The sequence below is a fragment of the Grammomys surdaster genome, unplaced genomic scaffold (genome assembly GCF_004785775.1).
Source record: "Grammomys surdaster isolate TR1022 unplaced genomic scaffold, NIH_TR_1.0 332314, whole genome shotgun sequence".
NCBI classification, from domain to species: domain Eukaryota; kingdom Metazoa; phylum Chordata; class Mammalia; order Rodentia; family Muridae; genus Grammomys; species Grammomys surdaster.
In genome coordinates this window covers 126,361-152,851 of record NW_021627571.1, presented here as the reverse complement: position 1 = coordinate 152,851, position 26,491 = coordinate 126,361, and the positions used below count along the sequence as shown (strand labels likewise).

Genomic DNA, 26,491 nt, shown 5'->3' with positions numbered 1-26,491 from the left:
GCCTCACCTCCTCCCATTTCCCGAGCAGCAGCTCCAGCTCCCAAAAGTCTTTGGGCCTTTTTAGGTTTCTCTTTGCCTCACCTTCCAAGTTTGAGGTTCTAGATCCTTTGGAGTCACTGCCTCAGCCAGAAAAATTCTGAATGCCACCAGATTATTCATCTCTAGACTCTGGAAAAGCTGTCTCTCTGCGTCTTAAATAGCTCAGAGACCTGAAGCATTTGGTCTACTCATGTGCATGTGTGCATAGAAGGTTAAAAGTGCACATCAAGTTGGGATTTGAGATTCATATGTTAACCTCAGCTCTACAGACACTAAGGCAGAAGGATCCTGAAATAGGACCAACCCATGAAGGTGCTTCTGTGACACCTAGACGGATGTGGAAACCAGGTGTAAATAGTCTCCTGGGTTTCCGGGGCAACCACTATGCCAGAATTTGTATCCCTGTGTTTTTAAAAACCTTAGAAACACAAGAGAACGATTTTTTTTTTGTTTTGGTTTCTCCTTTGTTTTGTTTTTCGGTTGGTTGGTTGGGTTTGGTTGTTGTTGGGTTTTGGGGGGGTTGTTGTTGTTTGGTTTGGTTTTTTTTGGTTTTTGTTTGTTTGTTTGTTTTTTTAGAGTTCACGGGTTCAAAGGATTCCTTCCATCACGGCAGGGAAAGCATGCAAGCTCCGATCATGATGGTCAGAAAGGAAAAAGAGGATGGGATGAGAAGCAGGTATTACCTTTAAAGTTATATGTCAGGAGACCTACTTCAGGATTCATCCAGGTTCCACCTCCTGAGTGCCTACCACCTCCTTCCTGAAGCAGCACCACTGGTAAAGATCAGTGCTCAATACAGGAGTCTGTAAGAGAGACAGGACTGTGAGTGGCGTTTCATATACAAATCATAACACACTGTGATTTCATTACGACTGCAGATCACTCACTGACCCACCAGGGTGTTCTGTTGGACTGTCCTCAGACTGGCTGGTCTCTGGTTTCCAGCTCTGCCTTTTAAGCTATTCCAGAAGGCACCATGTGCAGTGAGGACGGAGCAGCATGACTAGCATCTGTCAGGATGCCATTTACCCTCCATGCTTTCCCTCTGCCAAAGCTACTGGCAACATTTGAGACGATGCCTGGGGCTCAGAGATCACTCCGTTCCTTACTCCACTCATTTACACTACGAAGACATTCATTTGACTGCTAGTTTTCCAATGACTTACTCCATTTAGTACCTTCTTTTGACCAGGGGCCCCCTGCTCCCTACAGGACACTAGCAAAAGGTAAATAGTTACCAGTGACACAATTCCTACAATCAGCAAGGGAGACAGATGTTAATCAGCTCACTACTGATCGACATTTAAAATCTTTCAGATTCTCTACTTTCAGCCGAATGAGCCTCCTGAAGCTCATGCTTGGATAATGGAGTTTCTCACGACCAGGGAATCCTGTTTCCTACCTTAACACCCAAGTCTAGTTCATGCATTACTCCTTTGGGAAGTTTGTGAGCTACAAAGCCATCCTGTCTTGCCCAGGAGGCTGGGTTCTCCAGGCTCATTTATACACTGCTAACCTTGCAGTGTGTGGGTCTGTAATACCTCTGTTGGGAGAATGTATGGGCAGGGGGCGCTGAGAGTCTGGAGATGAGATGGTAGTAACAGTAACGTAGTCTACTGGAAGAAATGGCCAGGACCTCCCTCCCGGCTGGAGTTAACTGTAACCCTAATGCTACAGCAAGAACGTTAAGGCCAAAACCTTCATTCAGAATGGTGCTATATGGGTCCCTACCGGCTGAGGTCTACAAGGAACCAGGAAATTTGGGGGTGAGGGCCTGTCCAGGGCTTTGACACCAAGAAAATACTTGATATTTATCTCCATACCATTCTAGTTAGAAGTAATGCCTGAAAAACAGATTAAACTTTTCATCTAGATCACTACACCGATCTTGTAAGGAAAAAGAATGCTCTAAATTATCAGATAAACTAAAAACAAAAAGAACAGAATTCAGCCTAGATTAAATACACGTTTCGTACCAATACAAATCCGTGGATTTCAAAGGTATGTGGTTGTTATATAAGAAAACATCTCCATGTTTGGGAAGGCAATATCAATATGTAGAGGGCTGAAGGGTCCACACTGTTTGGAACTTACCAACAAATCGATTCAGGGGGGAAAAGGTATTGCGAAAGTATGTAGAAACTTTCAAACATCTGTAAAAGTTCTCTGACCTGACAGGCTTTGTGTCTGGAGCAGTATGGATCGCTGGTGAGACCCCGCAGGAAAACTAAAAAGTTTGAAGCAAATCAACTTGGGAAAAGTTAGCCCAGTTTTCTCTGCTTTGGTTCGATTTTGAGTCCTTTGTCTACAAAAGACGTCTTGTGTTCCTTTCCCCGGGAATCTAAGACTTATTCACATCCTTTTCTCTGGATTTTCACCTTGTGGGTTTCTGAGTCTGGACCAACGGCCAGAAACAAGAGTGAGTGTTCAGTTTTAGGAAAGAAAAAAAACTTTTCATTGATTACATCAATATGAGGACGGAAAAACCACTGTTAGAAGCAAGAAGTACCGAGCAGCGCTCAAAAAGTGCGTCGGGACAATATGCACAGCACAGCTTTCAAATCCTTGCCCCGAGCTCACTCACTCCCAGCTTCTCGACCTTCTAGAAGTCACTTTTTAAAAGTTACTTTTAAGACTCAGTCTCTCTACTTTCTAAAGTTGTTCCAGCAACAACCTCAGAGGCCTGAGTTAGGGAGAAGGATAACTCACGAATGTTTCACACCACGTGTCTTCTCGACTACAGTGATTTACGGTCGGGGCTACTTTTACAAAGCCGAAACTCAAGAAAAATGTGTAATTATTGGTATCCTATCTGTACTAGAAAAGCGACACAACATAGACATTAAGAATTATTTCGAAGGGGCCGATCACATTAGCCCCGTTGCCTTTTCGTGGGTCACTTTAGAAACCGGGCATGGCCCGTCTGGGCTTTACTTTCAGGAGGGCCCCACTTCAGAGGTAAAGGACACGAGGCTTGCTCGGCTGCCTCAAGAAAACAATGAAGGGCCTTACAGGCTTCCCTCCTTCGGCTACTCACACGCAGCTGGCGAAACTGAGGCAGAGAAAGGTGAGGCTCGGACCCGACCCGCCGTGAGCAAGCCCGAGTTTCCTTGTCCGGGCCCGGGGCTGCCCACGACGGGGTCGGACGGCCGCAGCCCAGGATGAATTTGAACTGTGCTGTTGGGGAGTACTTTTCTGAGTTTCGAACAATTCCCTTCCGAGTGGCCCTTCGGGACAGGTCCGGTCGGTCTTCCGCCGGCGCGGCCGCGCACCCGGGCGGTGGCGTGGCGCCGGGGGGTCCCGCGCGCTGCGAGCATGGTGGGCGCGCGCCCGCCGGGGCGGGAGAGCATCGTGCCACGCCAACCCCGCGAGCCCGCGCCCCCCGCGCCACGCCCTGCGCCCAGGCCGCGGCTCCTCCCGCGCTGGCGGCCGCCGAGCGGTCCGGGCGGCGGCGGGAGGAGGAGCAGGAAAAGCGGCCGGGGGAGGAGGAGGCGGAGGCGGCGGCGGAGGCGGGGAGGGCGGGCGGGGCCCGAAGAGTTTAAAGCCCATCGAGGGGGTGGGGTGCGGGGAGGCGGCAGGAAGGGAAGAGCGCTGCGACCAGTGGCGGGCGGGATTCGCGTTCCGAGACCCACGGGAGCACGAACTTTCCGCGCACCGTCTCGCGCACGCACGGCGACTGGGACCGTCCAGTGTCCGTCTTTTCCTTCGGGTTTTCTCCGCAGAGACTCGTGCAACGTGTGGCCAGCGGCCACGCGGAGGCGACGAGGAGCTGCACGTCAGGTAGGAGTTGGGCGGGGAGCGGCGGCAAGTTACTTTTGTGGTCCGCGCCTCGCGGGGCCCGGCGGCCGGGCGGCTCCCCGCGCCGTCATTGTCTGCGCTCGGGGCCGCCCGCGATCGGGCCGCGGGGCCCCGTGAGGCGCGGCGGGCGGAAGGGCGTCGCCTCGGGGGACTGGGGGGCTGCGGCGCCCCGGGCCCGCGGCGGGGCGGCGCGGGATGGCGGGACGGGGCGGCGGGCGCGCGGCTGCGGCTCCCCGCGACGCTCTCAGTTGCGCTCCAACCCCCGGGGGGAGGCGCGGGGCCCCGGGCGGCACATTCTTGAGCCGTCTTGTCCGACGGCGACGGCTCTGGGGGCTCGGGCGGGAGCTGCGGTCAAGGCCGCGCTTTCGGGGGCCACCGCCCTGGAGGGAGGACTCCCGGGGGTCACTGGAGCGGCGGGTGCTCCCGCTGCGCCCCGGGCCTCGGCGCGCGCGCCAGGCGGACCGGGCAGCGGTGCCAGACACTCCCAAGTCCCAAGCGAGCGCGGCCCGGGCCGCGGACCGAGGATCTGTCCCTCCCCCCCACCCCACCCCACAAGTCCCAACCCCCACCCCTTTCTTTCTTCGGGTCTGTTAGTGGCCCCGCTACCCGTCGCTGGGGCCTAACACCAAGTTTGAGGGCTCGCGAACTAGCAGCCCGCCAGCGGTGGAAACGTGATAAGAGCGGTACCGTTTGCAGAAGGAAATTTCTGATGCAACTCTCCGCCTTTGCTGATTGCCTCTCCAAACGCCTGCCTGGCGAGGGCCTGCGGCATGTGCGTTATGGAAATTAGGGTATTCTTCACTTTTTAAAAAAAATGTATTTGTCTATTCTTGGCGTTGGAAGAAACCCCGCGAACTTCTTTTCATTAGCTTTGACCGAAAAGTAGGAGAGCCACAGGTGATTTTTACAAGGCTCTGGTTCTTTGGGATGTTTTTTGAAAAACTCTTTTCTTGTAACTGTTTCATTCAAGAGATGCAAAGAAAAAGTCCAAAACAAGTAGCATTAGTGAGTAAATATGTGTTATTGCACAACTTTCCCTTTGCGGCTGTTTAAAAGGCCAGGCCCAGAAGACTTTGTTTCAGAAAATGCTGATTCAGCCATTTGGAGCCCCTGAGTTTTAGAAATGGTGCTCAGTTTAACGTTTCGCTCTGCTTTACCAGAAGTCTAGTCGTTAACATCCCCCCACACACACACACCGCACCCCGCGGGCACAGACAAGGCTAACATTTTAGTGAGGTTCCTATTTTACAAAAGTGGACCTCGAGTTCTGGATTTCTGCAGCTGAGGGAATTGTGTAAGCCAATGGATGAGGGAGTCTTAGAGAATTTCACCAAGAGTGCTGCGATCAAATGTGCTCCCAGAAATGACTCTTCCCTACCAAATTTTTGTCTTAAAAAAAAATCAAAATTTAAGATTTCTGAACATACTTTTTTTTTTTTTTTAGTTTTACTGGGAACATTTGAAAGAGGACAGCACGGGCCAGTTCCCACATTACAGGGAGGGAATTTGAGGACAGACGGGAGTTGCAGCCCAGCAGGCGTTGCCGTAACTGAGAAGTGTAGCCACTGATACTTAGGTAGCATTTCGCAGTTTACAAGGCACTTTCAAAAGTCCTGTTGCTTTTTAGCCACTCCGTGGCCCCCACGGTCCCCATTTTACAGGTCTGGAAACCAAGGCTCAGGAGGTTAACTGGTATGCCTCAGGCCGTACCAGCTAACAAAGGACAAAGCTCGAGGGAGACCTCCTGAGCTTTACACATCTGCAAAAGCACGTCCACTTCTAGAAGAAATGGTGTGGAGGAGGGACACCCTGTTCGACACACAGCAGAGCAAATGGAGGACGGGGCCTGGTTTCTTAGACCAGTTGCTTCCAGCCTTCCAAGATTAATGCCACGTAGACCAAGCAATTATCACTGGGTTTTCTTCTTCTTCTTTTTTTATACTTACACACTCATTTATTTTGATAAGAAACTTGAATGCTCATGAAAGTATGAGTTTGATATGGTAACTTTGTTCATTATAATTAAAATTAAAACGTTGTGTGGCCCTTAAATCACTTACTACACATTATTTGGCCTACATTGCTTTTGAGGCAATGTTGGGTTGGTCAAAGTGGATTTTGTAGGTGGACTAGGGAACCAGAAAGCAGGGCAGATTTTTGATGGCTAATTGTCTAGGACTTTGTATGGTGGTCACTGGTGTGAGTGAAGCCAGAGCAGCTGTGTCTGTCCAGTTAGCCTCCACTGGGCAAGAAGAACAAAATCAGAACCAAAGATCCAACTCAAACCTTAGGATGCTGCTGAACCCGCTGGGTCAGAGGCTTTACAGTGTTTCAAAGCCAAACTTTGGTTGAACCAGGACATCCATGTGCCTTTAGCTCATTTTAGATCTGTATAAATTCTTGATTGGTATATCTTTTTTTAAAAATTAAGATTTTATAAATGGTATAATTTGGAAAACCTATTTGCTTAAAAGTGTGTTCAATGTGTGAGAGACTACGCTGTGGGCAGTTGTCCATCTATGGAGACTCAGTGCTAACCGTCCGACATTTCAGTGCTGGCACCTTCATAGGAGGGGGAAGCCTGTACATAATCCAGTGTCTGTTTCTCAGTCCGTTAAAACAACATGGAGGGCAGACGAAGGAGCTCAGTAGAGAGCCATGATGAGGCCTTGGCTTTAACTCCAGCACCAAATCCTCCTCCCTGCAGAAATCCCCCTCACAAAAACCCACAGCAGTACAGCTTTGGAAGGAGAAAATATTACTTGCTTTTAATTTAGGTGGTTGGTCATATGTTCAAATTTAAATCTTTTCTGTTAGTGAAGCTGTTTTTGATTTTTGGGGAGGGGGCATTTTTTCTTTTCCTTTTTTTCTTTTTTTTCCTTTTTTCTTTTTTTCTTTTTTTCTTCTTTTTGGGTTTTTACCCACCATTTTATTTTTTACTTGCCTGTAGAAGTTTATTTTTCTCCTTTTTTGGCTTTTTGATTTCGATGTTCCATCGAAGTCACAGACTTTACAGTGTTCGGAAACTGAACTTCGCTTCAACAAAGACATCTGTTGTGCCTTCAGATTCATCCTAAAGCTGTAGGAATTTTTTTATTTCTTAAGAATTTATAAGATAAAAATCTTAGAGCACAGATTTTTTTTAAACCTCATTTTTCTAATACAAGGATTTAAAGCTAGGCGTTTCCCTGTAAGCACTGTTTTGGCTGCATCCTACAAAGTCTGATACTGCAGTCATTATTTTCTTATTTTTTTTTTTAAAAAAAAAAAAATTAGAAATAGGGGAGATTATGGGGAAATTTTGAGGTAGTCAGATTACCTTGGAGAGCTGGCAAATGGGTGCTTTGGGACTTGGGCTGTATTCCTCAGGATTTGTATGCTAATGAAAAGGCAGATTGAAAGCCCGTTTATAAAAATGGAGTGAAAATGTCATGCTTGTCCTTTGAGATAGCAACCACAAAACCATTTTCTAAAGTTACCAAAAAGCGCATGAGAGAGAGAAAGAGAGAGAGAAAGAGAGAGAGAGGGAGAGGGAGGGAGAGAGAGGTGCCTCTGTTTTCTGCTCTAGAGGTGGACAAGAGGAGGTTTTCTTTTTTCTTTTTTTTTCTTTTTTCTCCCTGTGCTAGAGTATTCTTTAATTTCAGCCATTTACTTCTCCTTAGATTTTGGGAAGATTTTTTTTTTCTTGATTGTTCAGATCTTAAATTGGAGTTGCTTGTTACTTGATCTGAGCCCAGCGAAACAGGACTTCTTGTTGCTCACATCTACCGGAGCAATGAGAATATGTACTTAGAGGAATTGCCTTTCTCACCATGGCATTTCCTTTATGATTTGCTTGACCAGCAATTCCTTTGTTACTCTTGGTTCTACAAGTCACTACAATTCTGAGTCTGAACAAGTTAACTAACTCCCTTTGAAGAATAGAAGTTTGTGGAATAGCGTAAACTCACAAGGTACAGCTTGGATGAGCAGAAAGTTGGTATATATAAAGGGGTCTCTGGTTTGCAGGCATAGGAAGCCTGTAACATTTGTCTTCAGACTCTATAAAGATTTGCGTCTGGCCTCCATAGAGGCTTTTATCCCAGCCGGGACTGAAATGCGCACGTACGCTTATCCTGGACATGCTGACCACGTCCCCTGGGGAGTGGCTGCAGCCCCATTCCAGGGCTGTGCTGGTGGGCAGCCCCACCCCTCACTGACTTCCTTGCAGGGTTTAGAGCCAAGTAATTAGGCCTGAGTAACTGCCATTAACAAGGCGCTCCTAAAGCACATGGCACAGAAAGAGCCCTGTTGGTCCTTATCACCCTGCCATCATTGTCACCGCTGCTAATGCTCAGTTGGAGGCCTGGGATTCTCACTTGTGCCTCCAGAGCAGGTAAAGCTGCAGAGTGGAGGCTGGCTGGCTAGTCCAGTGTGATGAAGCATGCTCTCTGGTGGCTCTGTGTAAGCTTCTGACAATAGAAAGACCATGCTGGATACCTGCAGGTCCTTCCTACCTTCCTCTCCTGTCCAACAGCCATGATCTGGAAGATGACTTAACCACATACTGCCTTCTCTTTTGAGATTTATAGGGACTTTTGGCTTGCTTATTTTTTCTCTTTCTCTCAAAGTGCTGGGGATCAAACTCAGAACTTTGTACTCATTAAAAAGGTGTTCATTGTGGTCCTATAGCCCTCAACCTTAACCTTAATATTTTCAGGTATCATCCCTGGGAGTTCATGGGTAAGTTTACAACTAAGATACACTTCAGTATAAAAGCCTTTATATGTAATGCAGTTTGACCATTTATAATCTGAAAATCAAAAGTCACAAATCCTAATGTTTTTGAGTGGCAACTTAAATAATAAATGAATATTCATTCCTACCCTATGAAATTTAATCCTTAGGTACAATGTTACTAAAAGTGTTGTATAGAATTATCTTCAGACTGTGTGTATATAGTATGTAATAAACAGATGCATTTTCTGTGTACACTTGTGTCCCGTTCCTAACATCTCATAGTAGCTCATCAGTGTATAAATAATCTAAAACCAAACAAACAAACAAATACGCAGCTCCCTGCCTACCAAAGTTAAAACTTTTAGCAATAGTTTTAGGATTCTCTGCTCCAGGAAACTCATAGAGCTACTTTTAAATTTAAGATGTTTGCACAGTAGCCTCATGCCTGAGGACAATGCCCTGCAATGAATCTGGGGCCTGCTTAGGAGGACTGCTGCCAAGAAGGTCTTTGTGTTGGGGTATTGGGTAGGAGGCAGAGCCAGGTGAGTTGGAGTCTTCTGAGTGTCTCTATGGGCTAGCTTCACCCAAAGCCTATAGAGTACATCTTCCTACCTTGGCCTCTATTGGGCCAGCACAGGCTGTGGTGTACTTTTCCCTGAGAGCCTACTGGTTGCCAGTTCTAGGGAGCTGCTTGCTCTCTTTCGATGAAAATTGTGTGGATCTTACAGAAACCACTCCAGAGTGTTCCTAGAGAGATGGGAACACTATGCGCTGTGCTGAACACCTCCTCATTGTGGTTACTGAGCACAGGAGGAGGGAGAAGGTGATAAAAAGAGTACCTCCCTTCCTTGTTGGGTCATCCCTAGATATCAGGTTGTGCCTGGCCCTTCTCTCTAATTTGTAGCCTGAAGGGCTGCAAGTGCACACAGGCTGGGGCACTGTCCCCTGGCTCTCTGGATTACTGTGTGGAGGGACACAGGCTCAGTTCCTTGGTTATCAGATCAGAGAAGGTAGGGGGTTCTTTGTTTGGTTTTGGGTTTTTTTTTTTTAATCAGAATGATAAATAAGCCATTAGTAGTTTCTACAAAGTTAAACTGTTTTTCAAAACACTAGACTTACCTTCATAAACAAAGGCTAAATAACACATAGAAATCCCTTGTGATCTGCCTCTGCCCCCAGCTCATGTCTACCCCCTGGAGCTGAGGTTTTTACAGTTTCTTTTACTGTAGTAGGTGAAGATTTTACTTTGTTGTTCTGTCCCTAGTACTTTGTTTCTTTTGGCCAGATAAGGCATGTGGAGAGTGGGGACAGTCACTCAAGTCTCTAGCAGTGGTATCTATGGTGGGAACTTTCTCCTAAACTCAAGGGGCATTTTACTTTTTGCTGTAGATTGTTTTTTTTTTAAATCTTTTTAATTTTTATTTATTTATACATTTTTTTGCCTAGGTGTTTTTTATGTCATTGTCTGTTGCCCCCAAACAGACACAGGCCATATCTTTAAATGCATTAGATAATCTCTGAGGGGTTTTGTTTTTTGTAGTGGTTTTGTTTTATTGACAAGCAATCTTTTTAGGTACCCTTTGACCATGCCTACAGTCACTGGAGACTCCCTGAATGCACATTGTGTGTGGTCAATTCTATGTCTCCCTTCTGCATCGTCCTTAACATGGCCTTTGCTTTTCTCATGGGTCTCACAATTTTTTTTTAATTTCTTGGTTTATCAAGTCTAGTGGAGAGCAGTCTACATCCACTTTTCTCAGAAGTGCCTTGTATGTGTGGAATGCCCTCATTCTAGCCTCATTTGTTGACTCCCTTTCGAAATTTTAGTTAGTTTTCCCTCAAAGAGTTGAACCCAGCTACTGATTTAGGGAAGCCAGGAGCTGAGATTGAAGCTCATTTAATTTTTAAATCTTTTTGAATGAATACCAAAGTGTTTGTTTTGGGGGATGGTGGTGGTTTGGCTCTGTTCTTGCCATGTCTGGAAACTTTCAGGGATTCTTGTTCTGTGTGCTGAATTCCTGTGGAACTGTGACCTGGTGGAATCAACAGGGTAAGTTGAGGACTCTTTCAAGCGAGAAGCAATTTTTTTCCAAGTCTTGGACAATTGAATCAGTTCTTTTATTTCCTTTCCTTTATTTTCCAAGAGTGGTATTACTTAATTTGGTTTTTTTAGCCTTCTACACTTGATCTCTGGTGATTGAATTCAAGCCCATGAGGTAAGTACTCTACCAACTGAGCTCAGAGCCTTCACCAGGTCTCTTATTAAAAGTTGTGATTTACAATTCTATATGTGTCATGGGGCTTTATGTTTTGCATAATAATCTTAATTTTATCTGTAATCTTTTTTTGTTTGTATTTTCATTTTTAACTTTAAAGAACTTCTTTGTTCTTGTATTTGCTGTTGTATTGGAGGTTGAATTCAGGGCTTCTTACATGGTGAACAAGAGCTCTACCCATAGCCCTCTTGGATTGTGTAGTAGTGTTTAGGGCAGTTTAAGGTTCAGGATATATTTGAATGCAGTGGACACAGCTTTCCTACATGGCTCCTCTGGCCAGCATCTACCACTGTGCCAAATCCCACAACAGAGTGATAAAAAATTTTTTAGCTAGTTAACCTGTGTCAGCCCATTATTACACCCAGAACAAGCATTCATCTTTCACAGTGTAACAGTCTAGGGTCATTGTGCAATGTCTCATTATCTCACTTAGATATAATAATTTAAAGAACTTTTCCTGCATAGTTTCTTCTCATTTACATATGTATTTTATTTAGCTTCTTTGCATCTGACTTAATGGGAAGTGGAGTGAGCCTAGAGATGGATAGGAAGAAGGGGCCTAGTAAACCACTGTGAAACTGGGTGAAGTTGAGGGCAGCAACAATGCAGCGCTGACTTGGGCTGCGTATGAATCTGGAGAAGCTAGAGTCCAGGGTTGTCTCTAATAGGTACCTCTTGCTATCAGTAAGGTAGTGCTCCATTGAGCCTATAGGGACTGAGTAGAAAGGACAGTGGTTCTCATGTATGCTGTGGGTCACCGGGGTATAGTTAAAGAAGTTTTAGATCAGTGATGGGTAGACAAAATGGTGGACAGGTCCCATGGAGACTGATGCCATAGCTTACCCGTGGAAAGCTAAAGTGGCTTCTGCCTCTGCTCGAGTCTCCTTTCTCATTTTAGAGGCTGTGTATGGATCCCTGAGTCCCTTCCTGTTCTTCCACTTCAGAAGCATGTGCCTGAGCAGCCAGTAGAGCACAGTATGGTGACTTTAACTGAGCCTCTGTCCCAGTATGGGAGGCAACCCCAATACCTGTATCTTCAGAGTTCTCCATAGCTCTGAAGGGAATGGGGTCTGGAAACTTTCACTAGATCCATTGTTTCTAGTCTGGGAGCAAAGGCTTGCCTTGCCTTACTGCTTCTGGAAAGTCTGTTGAGGAGGGGGTGAGATCCCTAGGTCTAACTACCCCTTAAGACCCTCAGTGCTGCTTCTTGCTTTGGATTCTGCTTTTTCTATGTTCAAAGGACTAATGGTGGTTCTCAGTTCTGAGATTCTTTTTTTCTTCTTTTTTTCTTCTCTTTTTTTTTTTTTTGGACTTCCACTGAGTCTATCAAATTTCATCCCTGATTTCCAGTTAGATTTCAGCTCTTAAGCATTTGATAAGTCAGTTACCCCCTTCTCCACTGGCTTTGATATTACAACTGAACAAAAGCCAGGTGTCTAGAATGTTAGAAGGCACAGGCAAGGATTTTTTTCTTTTCTTTCTTTCCTTCTTTCTTTCTTTCTTTTTTTTTTTAAGAGGGAAGTGAGGGTTTGGACACTTTGTCCTATATAACATGCTCTTCTAGGCCAGGAAGCTGCAGGACAGGTGACCTGTTCAGGCAGAGGAGTTCCTCCACCCTACCTACCCCCAACTTTGAGCAACCAACCAGGGGGGCCCAGGGATACCTATATGAGTTGACTGTCCAAATTGAATATACCCCTAGAACCCAGGTTTTCTCTCCTTGGACTGTGATCTAAGCTTAGGCATGAGCTGAAGTGTGTTCCTTTCCTTTTGCAATTTAAGATTGGCTTCTGTCTATCATTCTGTCCCTGGTGGTGTTTGCTTTGCTCAGCATTGCCACTAAAGAAGTACCTTAGTCAAAATAGAATTTTCAGACCAGGGCTTGCTGTCTTTGATTTGGGCTTAGCACTGCTGGTGGCCACTCTCAGAACTGCCTCAAACCTGTTTTTGTTGGATTGACTTTACAGTTAAAAGAATTCTATAGCTTGACCACCTTGAACCCTCTGCTCCCTAGGAAGCATCTTCTGTTTCCCCTTCGTTTCTCTTGTCTGTGGTACTTAGGGACCTGAGCTGGCGTGCAGCTTCCTTGCCTTACTGCAACGTATCTGTTTGGCCTCAGACAGGGCCTAGATAGGCTTTTCAGAGCTCCCTCCTCCCTTTGCAGATGTGAATATTGCGTAGTATACCTCAGCTTCAGAATCGGACGTCTACTGGTAACTGCCACTGTTTTTATCGCCATCTACAGTTTCTGTCTGTTAGAGGAGAGTGTAAAATCTACTTCGTCCTAGCTCTGTACCTAGGTAAGAGTCAGATATAATCTCTCCAAACCTTCTTTTTTACTTTCTTTATTGTAAATGCTCGTGTGTGTGTGTGTGTGTGTGTGTGTATGTGTGTGTGTGTTGCTCTGTATTTGTGGCATCTACTAATTGAGTTAACATTGAGTCAAAAATATTCAGAAAAATTGCTTTTCTGTTGATCATGTTCAGACTTTTCATGTCATTACATAGAAATAATATGCTATAGCAAGTATTTATAAGAATTTATATTGTGTCAGACATAAATCTAGAGATGTCTAGGGATGATTTAACGTACATGGGGGAAGATGCTCACAGGCTGTATTTAAAAAAAAAACTATCTTATAGAGGAAACTTGAGCATCTGTAGATTTTGATACCTGTAGGGTTCTAGAACCAATCTCCTCAAGGATACTTACAAGCTGTGTGTGAGAGTGTGTGTGTGTGTGTGTGTGTGTGTGTAAAATCACAAGTATCTCCTATCCTTTTATATGTTGTTTCCTTTGTTGCCGCTGTCTGTGTTTCTGTCTGTCTGTGTGTATGTGAGAGAGAGGGAGACAGAGCTAGTGTGTAGCAGATGTTTGCTATAGAGTATTATTTTGTTAGCTAATTCTATATATGGCATTACACTTTCTCACCGAGATAGAATAGTGGGTGTTTGTTGGCTGCCAAAAGGAGCCTCTCCTTTCTGATGTTCCTGGTGTGAGATTCTGGGGAAGGATTTGAGATGAAAATGATTCTAGGTACTGAGGTTCTCTGATCATGGTCACTCAGAGCTCCCCTCCTCTCGGAGGTCAAGAAAATGGTGTTTCTGGTGTAATTCACCACCCATTTCTGAGCTCTGTATGTGGTTTAACCAGTGGACATGGTGGACTTTTGGCGTCATGAAAGCTGCAGGCGCCGTTCCTGTTCTTGCCCATCAGAGCGAAGAGGGAAGTGGGGGAGGGGAGGACGAGACGCTAGGAGCAAGAGGTTCTTCAGGGTTGCCATGAGAACCAGGGATCCGGGGATTGGGCAGCAGAGGGCCCCCGCTGGGCCTCGGGGCGTGGCTGCGTCACATGGGTTTGGTCCTGGGGTTCCCGTAGTGCGCAAGGACCAGCCGCGTCCCTCGTCCTCCCGGTCGTCAGGGGTGCCCAGTCAGTTCTCTGGAAGCTGAGGAGAACGGTAGAGGACCAGGGACTATCTCAGCAGGACAGACTTCCCAGCACCTGTGCTACAATGGGGGTGGGTCCAAAGGGACATTTTTGGGGCGTGGGGTGGGGGAGGTATGGCCCCCCCTTGTTGGGATGGCTTCTCGGGAGGCTATGTTGCTTCGCTTAGCGTGTTGGCCCGTGTTGGCCCGTGTCGGCGCGTGTCTGCATATGTCTGTGCGTGTGGGCGCCTGTCAGCCGTGCTGGCGCGTGCCGGCGCGTTCCGGAGCATGCTGGCGCGTGCCGGGCTCGCGTTGGCGCGTGCCGGCGCGTGCCGGTTTGTTGGCGCGTGCCTGCGTGTGCTGGCTCGTGTTGGCGCGTGCCGGCTCGTGTTGGCGCGTGCCGGCGCGTGCCTGTTTAGGTTGGCGCGTGCCGGTTTAGGTTGGCGCGTGCTGGCCTGCCGCGTTCGTCTGTCTCTGAGCAGCAAGGCCTTGTTGGTTCGCTTAGGAGCTAGTTCGCTGTGTCGGTTTGTGTTGTCGCCTGTCGGCCTGTGTTAGCGCATGTAACACGTATGTCGGAGCGTGTTGCCGCGTGTCGGCCCGTGTTGCCGCATGTCTGCGCGTGCCTGCTGGGCCTCCGCGCTCCTCAGGCTCCGGAACCCTTCTTGGGAGCCGTAGGCCCTTAGCTGGGGCGGAGCCGAGGCGAACCCCAGCGAGCTGCGCAGCCGAGCGCTGTCCATGAAGAGCGCTGTCCACGCGCTGGGTCCTGCCTGCTTCGGGAGCTGTCCACTGGCCCCGGTAGCGCGCACGCAGCGACCCCGTGTGGCGAAGTCTGTGCTAGCCGGCTCTCCAGCTACGCAGGTGGGCTCCGTCAACCGCAACGTTCCGGGGGTCTCGGGGTAAGAGGAGACGTGCTAAAGTCAGGGTGGTCGTTTAGAAAGGGTTCACCTCCTGAAATCTGCAAAGGTCCAAGTGGTGGGCAGCTCCGGCGAGCTCGCGAGCACGAATGGCCTCGGGCTCGGCGCGCTGTTGCGCTGCTGGCTGTCTGCTCGCTTGCTTGTCGGCTCGCCTACCGGCTCGCCTACGGTCCGGGATCGCGCGAGCCTGTGTGGACCTTAGCCATAGGATAGAATTATGTAACCATTTTTAATCTCGATTTTTAAGATATTATGTAACAAGTAGTAACTGTACCCACGTAGACCTGTAATTGGAACGTGGAGACGTAGTGTCTGCTGTCAGCCAAGTGGTAGACAGCGGTTGTGCGAACCAGCTTGGGCTGTAAGCAGACTTGGGCATTTGGGGTAACTGAACCTTTTTTCTCTTTAAAAATAGGATACTAAGGTTAGCCTGGTCATCTTTTAAACCTCAATGGAGAGTAGTCTAGTATAGGAGCCTGGGACAAATGTACATTGTCACTGTAAATCTTTATTCATAAAACCTTTTATTCAATGAAAGAAGATATCAATTAATTAAAATTGGATGACAGAGATTTTGTCGTCATTTCTGTTTTTGATTGAGCTCAACAAACTGTCCACATGACCATAGCCGCTATTCCTTCCCCATTGACGTAGGTCTTCAGAGAAGCAGTCAGATCACCTGTTTACATTTTGACTGCCCTTCTCATCAGCTGCCATTTTTCTGTTGATGGCAGGAGCCACTGCTAGTGTATTGATAAGAGGCCTGGACAGAGCATTCACCTAGGCAGCTGCTGGCTGGGGACATTGCTGTCTGTATTAGCAAATAGTTTCATTTCTGGACCAGTGAGTAAAAAGTGAGTGTTTTTCATTTTTTGTTCTGTCTGAATTTGTAATGTGGTGAATGACTGCAGGGATTTTGACCTGTTGGTAGCCAGGGCCTTCAGCCTCGGCCTTCATTTTCTGCATGTCCCTGTTCTTTGCTTTGGTGGCTTTGGCTGGGGTGGGGTATTTGGTAATGACCCTGTGCATTACCTTTTAGTGCAGGTCCCCTGTATTCAACAAATGGGGTGAGGATGGGGGGGTGATAGGTTGGGGGTTGGGGTGATTGAGATTTTTCTTTCCATAGTGAAGATGGAAATGAAGATGGTAAGTGGGTGGCACTTGCCATTTAGGGTTTCACACAACTATGCACTCAATTGTGGGGATAGCTATGAGGTCGCCATGTTGACTTACGGCTGAATTCCTGTTGTGCTTCTCGCCCCTCCCCATGTCTGAACTAGAAATCGGGGATTGTAGCTCCTGCGTGGCAGTGTTGAGAACTGTGTACTAACGGTTAGAAGAAGGTGGCAGATGGAGTAATGGCAATTTCACTACCAGTCTGAAGGGGGTGGGAGAAGTGCCAGATTGGTAGAATTAAAATGCGAGTTATTTTTGTTCCTAAACCCTCTCCTAAGGATTTCCATCACCAGTCACTTCTTGGTGTCGTGTAATTGCCACCCAGAACTGGGCTAAGGAAATTTCAGAGAACAGTGCATCTTTTGAATTTTAGAATTAGGTGACATTTAGGCGACAGTCTGAATTCACTTTCAACCTTTGTGGTCCCACAAAAACCAGACAGTTCCATACTTAGGACTTAGAAAGAATGTCTTAGGAAGCTTTCTTTGGTTAGCACAAGTAAATGTGTCATCTTAGACCTGGAGACTGAGGTCTAATGACACCCAGGGTAGGAGGGTATTGGGGGAGGTGGGGCGGGGTTTGACCTTGGAGCATATACTGCTCAGCCCACATCGTCAGACTCTACTTGGCCCCTGCTGCATCTACCATCACTGTGAGGCCAACTAGAGAAGATTAATTTTTTTAATTTATACATTTAATTTAGGGGGTGGCTCATGTGCAGACCATGTGTAGAGATCACCAGACAATGTAAGTCCTCTTCTTTCAACATGGGGGACCTAGGGATTGAGCTCAGGTTGCTGTGCTTGATGGCAAATGCCTTTATTTGATGAACCATCTCACCAGCCTCCACAGCTTTTTCCTAACGGACATGAAGCTGGAGAAGAGATGCTGTGTCCTGAGCCTTGCAACCACGTGGGCTTTGGGGTATTAGGGCAAAAGGTTGGCAACTTCTTCTGGCAGAGTTACTGCCTAACTAGAGGGACAACAGCAAAATGAAGGGTGGTGTGGAAGCAGTCTGAGCCCTTTGGACTCTGGGAAGTCTGGGAGAGTGTGTCATAAGAGGCCTTTGTATGAGCCATCTTGTTCTCTATTTCATCCATTTTATAAAGAGAGTCAGTCTGGGCCCCAGAATTCCAGCTTCCACCAGTGCAAGGCACTGAAAGGCAAATCTGCCAGTTGGTATGGCCACTCATCATATCCAAAATTGTTTGGATGGGCCACATTTTCTTGCAATCCATAGAATACACTACAGAGGGTACATGGCTGGAGATAGTTTGACTCAATTTTTTAAAGTTAATTTTTTTGAGAGTTTCATAAGTGAATTACAGTCATTATTTCTAATCTAGACTGTAAATTTTCAACTTTATGATGATATGCAAACAACATATATTCAATAGAAACCCTACTTTGAATTTTGATTGCTTCCTGGGTTAGTAACATGCTATAATGTTCTCCTGTGTTCTTTGGCTGAGGCAGCAAACAGAATTTCAGTCAGCCATGATATGTTGAGAAAATAAGGCTAACGCTTCACAGTGTACTGAGTTACAGACTTTGTCTGTAGAGTGGGTGTGTTATATGCTGTTCAAGTATAGTATTTTAAACTTGCAAGCCATCATCAGTCATTGTGTTTGCAGGTGGACGTGACCCAATGTCTTGCCTTATTCCTGAAGTCATCAGTGCCTGAACCCCTTCTATAGATGATTATTTGGGTTTTTTTTCCCAGTATTCTCCTTCCTTGTTTCCAGCTAAGTGGGCTTTGTTCCCTCAAGGCTGGTGATCGTTGAAGAGTAAGGAGATGGTGAGTTGGAGTTGGGAGGTGGCCAATAAATATTTATTGGGCTCTGCCTTCCTGTATTTTGGGGGCAGGGGCTTCAGGACTGCTCACTTCAGGAATATTCCTAGTCTGTGGAGAGCTTCCTGCAGGCATCAGGAAGCACCAGGGGTGAACTCAGGATGCTTCAGGCTGAAACTTGATAGCAGGGAGGAAAGAAAATCCTGATGGTATAAATGGGACTTTAAGTCACCTACCATGATTTCTCTCCACGTTGGAGCCAGTCCAGGAGCTCCTTGCCTTTGCTGGCCATGGCCATGACAGCTAATACAACCTTAAGCAGTTGTTTAGCACTTCAGTGGAGCAAACATTGTAAGGAATACCTTGATAGCTTTTGACAAAACCCTCTCCTGTCACATTCAACAGATTTTTGAGGAATCAGTCTGTTTTCTTGGTCTGTTTTTCCAAACTTAGGTTGAAACTGGCTACAGTTAGCATGTGAAATGTTTCCCTATAGGCTCATGTGTTTGAATACATGGTCCCCAGCTGGCACCATTGCATTGGGAGATAGTGGAACCTTCAGGAAACAAAGGAAGTAGATTACTGGTTGCAGGTGGTGTCTAGACTTGGTTCCCATTGGAATTTTCTCTGTTTCTTGATGTAATTTAACCAGCTGCCTCATGTTTCTGCAGCATTGCTCTGTCCCTCCATTGTGCTGCATCTGCCATGACACGCCGTACCTTCTCAAGCTGTAAGCCAAAAATAAATTCTTCCTCTCAAGAGTTACTTTGGTCAAACATTTTGTCACAGCAACTATACCACATTTAAGAAAAAAATAGCTAAATACGATAATGAAAAATAAATAAAATTCTGAAAAAAAAAGTGGAAGGATAGCTCAGGATGATTGACAGACAAACACAGGCACAGGAGTCCCTGTCATCCAGAGGAGTGTGCCCTGAGGCCCCCAAAGGAGGCTTGAATTACAGATAGGAGCTGAGTTACATAGCTTTCTATCACTTTCTAATACTGGGAAGAATCAGCTAAAAAGAGGAAAACCTCATTTTAGCTCAGGGATTCAGAGGTTTCCTTCCATGGTTTCTTGTCCCCATTCTTTTGAGCCTTTGGCAGCATGGTACACCATGGTGGGAAGAGTATGTTCCAAAGCAAAGTGTTTGCCATGTGATGGCCAATGAGAGGGAGAGAGGGAGAAAAGGAGAAGGACATATTTGAGGCCCTTCAAGGATTAAAATCATCCTATAGGCCTTGTTTATTGAAGGTTGCAACTGTCTTCTACAGCTCCAAGGTAAAGGCCAACTGTTTTAACATACGGATCATTGAGAGACATTTAGATCCAAACTATGGCAGTACTGAGCCATAGTTTATATTTACATCTGTGGTGAGATTTTATTTATGAATCAGGCACAGTATTCTTATTTCTGGAATTTTCCATTTAATGTCAGATGCTGGCTGACCACAGGTAACTGAGACTGCAGAAATTAAAGCTATAAGCAAGGAGGGAGGCCTGCTATTAATATTTATTTATTGTCTTGAAGGGAGCTAGCAAGTTTCAGTTCTAACAGGTTAAATGTTAATACTGTTAACTGTTAATATTTAACACTGTTTCACTGTTTGAAAGTGGTGCTCCTTAAAGTTAGCATGCACAGGTCTCTCAGGGCCCCGTTAAAATCTGCTGCCGTAGGTGTGGTGTGGAGCCTAGGTCTAGTTCTCCAACCAGTGTGCTACTTGATGTCCAGGCTTTGTGCAGGGAGGCCTTAGTATGGTTCCCTCAAGTTACACCCCGCCATGCTTTTTTTCTCTAGAAATGTTCTGTTAAAGGCACTTCACCCTTGAAGACCTGTCATTAATAGTGCTATTAGTTCAGGAGTATATTGAAACCTTTTCTACCGTTAGCCCTGCATTGTTATAAGTAGCATTCTTAAATGTGCTAAGTTGTAAATCCATTTTTCTGCTATATATATTTGAGGTGTCCTGTTTGCACATTTACTTGCATTCCTGTAGGTTTTATGTAGTAGGTCTTTCTTCGTTTAGAATGGCACAACTCTCAGAAAACCCATAAGCCTTTTGAATCTGGAATGGATTAGGAAACTCTATGTGCCTTTCTTTGAGCTGGTGTTTTTTTTATCATCCTTTCCATGTGGGGGATTGAACATAGGGCCAGAGGCACTCAACCTGAGTCCTCTACCACTGAGTGGCTTGCTTTGCACTTGTTATGCTTTAACACCTTGCTTCTCCAGGGGCCCCTGCATACTGCCTTCACCTCTTAGTAAGGTAAGGACTAGGAAGGGCCTTTCACAGTGTCTACAGGACAACAGAGATGTCCCACTGAGACTGCAGACTGCGCTCTTGCCCTGTGGCATGTCAGCATGAAGTCTGGAAGGTAGGTCTAAGCTGTCTCATTATTAACCCTGTTGAGGGAAGTAACAAAAATTGCTTTCATCTTATCTGAACATGTGACTACATTCTGATTTATTAATCCACTCCTCTTCTTTGTTTAGTGCTACCTTTAAAAAAAATCTGACACCAAAATACCTCCCTGGATAATAAAAGCACTACTAAATTTTTGTATTCATGCCTATTCTAGTTGGTCAATGGATATATTAATTAGAGCCCATCGGACTTTGGGTCCTATTCCTTGTCACCTTTTTATCAAGAATCATCCTGGTCATGTTGAGAGATTGGGCAACTCAGCACTTTCCTGAAGGTCCACAGCTGAGGAAGCTTAGAAGCAATGGGCAGGTTCTTAGAAGCAATGGGTAGGTTCTTTGTGGCAGTACTTTCCAGAAAAGTCACTGTGCTTCCTGTGATACTCAGAGGAGGAGTGAATCTGGTGGCTTGAAGTTGTAGGACACAGAACTCCCTGTTTTACCCATTAACTTCATGACAGTAGCCTTTTGTAGTGTTCCCTTCTTTTACACAGTCTTACTGAGGTCTAATTTACACATCATGAAATCTACTTTTTTAAAGTATTCAATTTAATTTCAATTAGTGTATTTATGAGTAAGTGCACCACTATGATCAGAATGTGTGACACCCAAATTCTTGTGTTGCTATTTGTGCAATAGCATTAGAAGTTGCACCTCTTAGGAGCTAGGTAAATCATGAGGTCAAAGACCTTCTGAATGAGATTAGGACTTTAATAAAAAAAGGACTGAGTAGATCTATTATCCTCTACTCCTCATGCTTGTAGAGATATTTGTCCCTGTGAAAGGTAGAGTAAGAGAGGTGCCATCTTGGAAGCCAGGAGCAGTGAAGACAGCATGCCTTCCAATGCCTTCATGCTAGATTCTCCAGCTACTAGATTATGATGTATATATCCAGACTTGGAAGTGCTTGGTCATCTGGTAGTTCTATGTTTAACATTTGGAAGAATTTCCAGACTTTTCTTAGTGGCCAGACCAATTTTGCATTGTTACAGCAATATATGAGGGTCCCCAGTTTTCTGCTTCCACCCTGTTGTTATTGTTCATCTAAGTATACGAAGTGGTGTCTCCCTGATGTTTTGAGTTGTCATTTGTTGTTGAATTGCAGGATGTCAGACACTGTCAGTCTCTGTGGGTGCTTTTCTTTCCTTGTAGATTTTAACTGGATAAGTACCCTATAATGTACAATAGGTTCTTTTTTTTTCTTCTTTTCTGTTGAGAGAGTGAGAGTGGGGTAGAGGTTGTAGTTAGAGCCTCACATATGCAGGTAAACACTCTACCACTGAACTATCTCCCTAGGCGCCTCTTTTTTAGATGAAGTTACTAGTTCTGCTTCTGGTGTCATACCTGAGGAGACCATTATCAAACCCCTCATGAAAATATTTCACATGCTTTTGCCTCATAGTTGAACAGAGATATTTTTACTTCTGCCTTTTTCCCATTGGGTGCTTTCTATTGGTATTGTCATTATGTTTTCTCTTACTTGTCCTGGATAGGACTTTCTAACTAAACCATGCTGCATGAAAGTAACAAAGGAAAGGTCTTGTCTTGTTCTCCATCTTGGAGGAAATGCTTTCACTATTGAGCATGATATCACAGGCTTTTCTCAGTACTTAACTCACTATTGGGTACAGGTATTCACCTCCTTTCCCCTGGGATAATTTTCAAAGAAGAATTCATATCTTTTGATAGTCCTGTGGTTACTTGTAAGGTGTTCTGTTGGGTGTTTGACACTGGGGCCTTTTGGAACAGGTGTGCATAATTCGCAGCATTCTTTGCTCTATTTTTTAAGTTTTGAGGGCATAGAGGTAGTGACAGTGACAATTAAGATTGCCTGAAGATGCACACCATCATCAGTCTCAAAGCAACTCTTCATCTTCTATCAGAGTTAGTATACTCTTATCACATTAAAGTTAGATTGAGTTTACACCACTCTCTCAGGGCCAGCCTTGGCTTTTCAAGGGAGAGCATTGTACACTGTACTATACCAAGTCCTCAGGAGAAGTAAGAGGTGTGATAAGGCCCTTGCCCCATTTGGAAAGTGCCTCATGTTCCCAGGTCAGAAATAGATCCTTGAAGAGCTGTGCTCAGTCCCGGATGTGGTGGCCTGACCATAGACAGAACGTGGTTGGATGTTCCAACCCATTGGGAGGCCTGGGATACACAGTTGTTCACTGGAGCCTCACAGTCCATTCCTCACAGGCAGCAAATTCTTAATGTCACACATTTGGAACAGACTAATACAGATAGTCTTCCCTTTGCCAATGTGAACTCAGAGGTTAAGCTCAAAAACATTCACCAGAGTCCCAGAGAAGATGTCCCCAGCCACAGAGGATCAACAGTGCCCAGCTTATACTGACACACACTATCTGTGCTTCGAAGTTCTGTGTGGCTGGTGAGGCTGACTAGGCCTGACAACATCCATTGGTTATTTGGGTGAATTCAAAGTATAAAAGTATCATGACTTGAATTTGGTTTTGGTTTTCTTGCATGTTCCTTTGTTGAGAACTGAGTCTCTTAAGTTCCTATGCCAGTAGTGTGTATATATATATATATAATCTGAGGCCCTTGGATGGGTAGATAAGAAGGTTTAGATGAGTGTAGGAGACTCCCTCCCATGGTGGTATTGGTGAGTTTACAAGAAGACGCTAGATGCAAGCTAGGATATTTGTTGAGTTTCACCATGTGGTGCTGCCACCATGTTCTGATGAACCAAGAAGGCCCTTGCCAGATACCAAGCAGATGCCAAGACCATCCACTTGAACTTGGCAGCGTCTAGAACCATGAGCAAATAAACTTCTATTTATAAATTATCTAGGCTCAGATATTTTGATATCTCAGCACAAGATGGGTAAGGGTGGCATGTAGATGCTTCTTAGCTCATGGGCCCTGCAGTACTGGGGGATGGGTGGGTAACAAGGATGCTGGGAGATAAAACAGTGTCTGTATCTGAAAAGAAGGGATGGATAGTGTCATCAGTAAAGGTAGAAATGGATGGCTCTCCATTGCTTTTATAGCTAAGTTTAGTTAGGCTGGTAGATTGGGTGAAAGGCATATAGGAATGGTGGAGGGTCCATGATGCACATTGATAGTACCCAATATGTTAACAGAATTAATGGAGGACAAAAATGCGATTTCAGAAGGTCAATTTAGGTTGTCCAAAGTTTTCTATGTGTTCTATGGACGTAAAACATCAGCTTAGCAAGGGAACTCTAAACACTGGGTATGAAGTGAGCTGTGTTCCCCTGTCTCAAGGGAGTTAGTGTCTCCACCCTGTGACAAACAGGGAGTCTGTTTCTACATCTGCTTTCTCAGGTTCTTCCATAAAAGCCTTCCATTATCTTCAAAGAATCTCATGTCTATTTCTGTCTGGAGAATATTATTTTAATGCTTTTGTGAATGAAATGATTTTTTTTTTACCATCAGCTTTCTAATTACTGCATTACTAGTGAGGTGGGAGTGGGGATTGCAGCCTGCTCCCAGATGGCAACCTTATTGAATGTTCACCTTGAGTTCTAATTTATCATCCTTCATTTCATCTGTAAATAACAATGATTTTTTTCAAAATCTGTTTTTCTATTCCCCATTCCCTTTACATTTCTGTTTATTATTTCACCATGTGATCTTTGGCCCCTAGGGTAGTTAGGGCTCATGATATATATAGGCTTTTGCCTTTGATGTAAGGGGGATGGCCTTGTTTTGCTCATTCTTTCTCTTTTTGAGCTACTTTTTTGTCTGATGCAATTTGGCTTATGCATGGTATATACTGTGCATAAGATTAGGGTCTTTATTATTTCATACTTTATTACCGAAATCCTCAAGCAAGCAGGAGATATTTTTTTTTCTCTTGCCAATTGTGCTTTGGATTTTAGGCTTTTTCTTTCAATATTTTTCTTTAAAAATAATGATAGTAAGGTGAGGGACACGATTCAGTCAATAAAATGCTTACTCTGCAAACATGAGATGGACCCACAACATTCACATAAAAAGAGTAGGCCTGGTCATGTACGTCTCTACTCCCAGTGTTAGGGAGGGAAAGACGAGCGCCCTTGGAGCTTGCTGGCCAGCTAGTCTAGCCAACTGGTGAGTTCTAGGTTCACTGAGTACTATTGCTTGCTTCTGTTCTATGATAAAATATCATGGCCAGAAACTAATAGAAAAGTTTATTTGGGCTTATGGTTACAGAGGGAGAGTCCATAATGTGGGGAGGAAGGCATTGAAGCAGATGGCCAGAGCAGAAAGCTAGCTGATCACATTTTGTTACATAGGAAGCCAGAAAAGTGAACTGGAAATGGAACAAGGGTATAAACTCTCACCCACCCCATGCCCCCATGACACTCTTTCTCCAGCAAAGCTCTACATTCCAAAAGTTCTGCAGCCTTCAAATCAGGGACACCAATTGGACACCAACTGTTCAAATATATGAGCCTATGGGGGACAATTTTCACTCATACCACCACGGTGACTCTGTTACCAAATGAAAGATAGAGAGCAACTGATGAAGACATCTGACATTGACCTCTGTTTTCCATGTGCTCATACATATGCACACACACACACATGAACATACTCCTGTTTATATACCATACCCACACAAGTACTTCACCTGTTATTTTTTGAGGCAGGATCTCTCACTGAATCTGTGGCTCCCATGTGTGACCTTTTACAAGGGTTATGGGCATCCAAATTCAGATCTTCATGCTTACACAGCAGGTATTTTTGTCAATGGAGTTATCTGCCCAGACCACTTATGTATTTTAAAGATGCTAGTTTTCAAATTCAAGGCCCCACATAGGCTGGGTCACTGTACTGCCACCAAGCAATACTGCATCCTCTAGTTTTAATTGTTGATTCACATTGAAGCTGCCCATATGTTCTAGCCATAGCATTCTAAAATTTCATTATTAACTTTTAGAAATTTTCCTTTTCTTTTATTCTTACTTATTCATGTATTTCTTAATTTATCCTATTAAGTACCTTACTTTGTGAAATCATGGTTGTCTCTTGTATCTTTCCAATGTAGAATTTGCTTTGTTAAATTTATTCTGTCTCGTTTTAAGACGGCCTAGGCTTCCCTGTGGCCAACCAGGCTGAATCTTTGTTGTGAAAGTTGGGATTTGTTGCGTGTCTAAATAGTCACTGTTATTACTCTAAATATTTAGTGTGTGAGCGCTAGACAGAAAGAACACTTTATGTTGGCTCAGGAATTTTTGGAAGATACCAAAGATATACCAAACAAGAATCAAGAGGTACCTTGTTTCTAGAAAATCTTGGAATAACCTAAGACATCTATTTTTGTTCAGGTTTGTATATTCCTTAATAAGATCTTAAGTTTTTGTAATGTCTACCTGTAAGGCTGCATGAGATATGCTTTCTTGACTGGAAGGAAAACACATGAAGGAGTTCCATCTGGACTCAGTGGGTGCCTGGCTCCCACGGTAATGGTCAAGGTCAGCCTATGACCATGACATGTTGGTCTGCTTTGGAACATTACCAGAGCCTGCTGTAGGTACTGTCTGGGGTCATGGTAAGCAATGCCCAGGAGAAGTGTTTGTACAGTCTCTGTGGCTATGGTTCAACCCTGAGGTCATTGTGGTGGGTTGTATATTAGTTCATTTTGTAAGACTTAAAAAGCGTATTGTTTATTTTTCCAATTGCAAAGTTTAACATCCATTTTTTTGAAAATAGACAAAAGTGTTTGATGTGGTGAACTTCCACATTTTTTTGTTTCATCTTAGGGATTGACTTATTGTGCCCCTATATACTTGAAAAGCAAGTCTCTAAATCTGAAGGTAATGTGGCAGAGGCATTAGGAAGTGGCTCTGGGGCATTCAACCAAAATCTAAGAAAAGAATAGATCCAATGGAGGTAGACATATTCAAATATAAGAATTAAAAATGATGTCATTTCTAAAAAGTGATTTAAGGCCATC

At 44.9% G+C, this 26,491-nt stretch overlaps 1 protein-coding gene across 1 annotated transcript in view; it reads left to right on the top strand.

The window, feature by feature from the left end:
* The first annotated feature begins 3,652 nt into the window (after positions 1–3,652).
* LOC114616490 (growth factor receptor-bound protein 10) overlaps positions 3,653–26,491 on the top strand; it is a 102,889-nt gene continuing 80,050 nt past the window's right edge. Inside the window, exon 1 of the mRNA XM_028761942.1 lies at positions 3,653–3,819. The gene's annotated coding sequence lies outside the window, so the exon portion shown is untranslated. The remainder of the gene's footprint in view (positions 3,820–26,491) is intronic.